The sequence below is a fragment of the Buteo buteo genome, chromosome 8 (genome assembly GCF_964188355.1).
Source record: "Buteo buteo chromosome 8, bButBut1.hap1.1, whole genome shotgun sequence".
In the NCBI taxonomy this organism is placed as follows: domain Eukaryota; kingdom Metazoa; phylum Chordata; class Aves; order Accipitriformes; family Accipitridae; genus Buteo; species Buteo buteo.
This window is the reverse complement of record NC_134178.1, coordinates 35404926-35405226: the sequence shown is the minus strand read 5'-3', so window position 1 is coordinate 35405226 and position 301 is coordinate 35404926.

The window sequence follows — 301 nt, the reverse complement described above, 5'->3', positions numbered from 1 at the left end:
GACAAGGTTTTGAGAGAGTGTAAACCAGTAAACTGCTTACTCTGAGTTTGTCTGAAAAGACAAAGGAAAAAAGAAAATGGTCTTCAGCTTGGGCTTACAGTATAGGTGGCATTTTCAACATAAAGGTTTCACAAAATGTACTAATCTTATCGCTCTGGCAGGAAACTGAGGCTTTCACATTTAATGAAGCATTTCTTTGAAGTCACGCGAAAATGATGAGAGTGACTATGTTGCACATCTGCCTGTCTGCACAGGGCAGATCATTTCAACTTCCTTTTCCGAGACACTGCCAAGAGCAGGC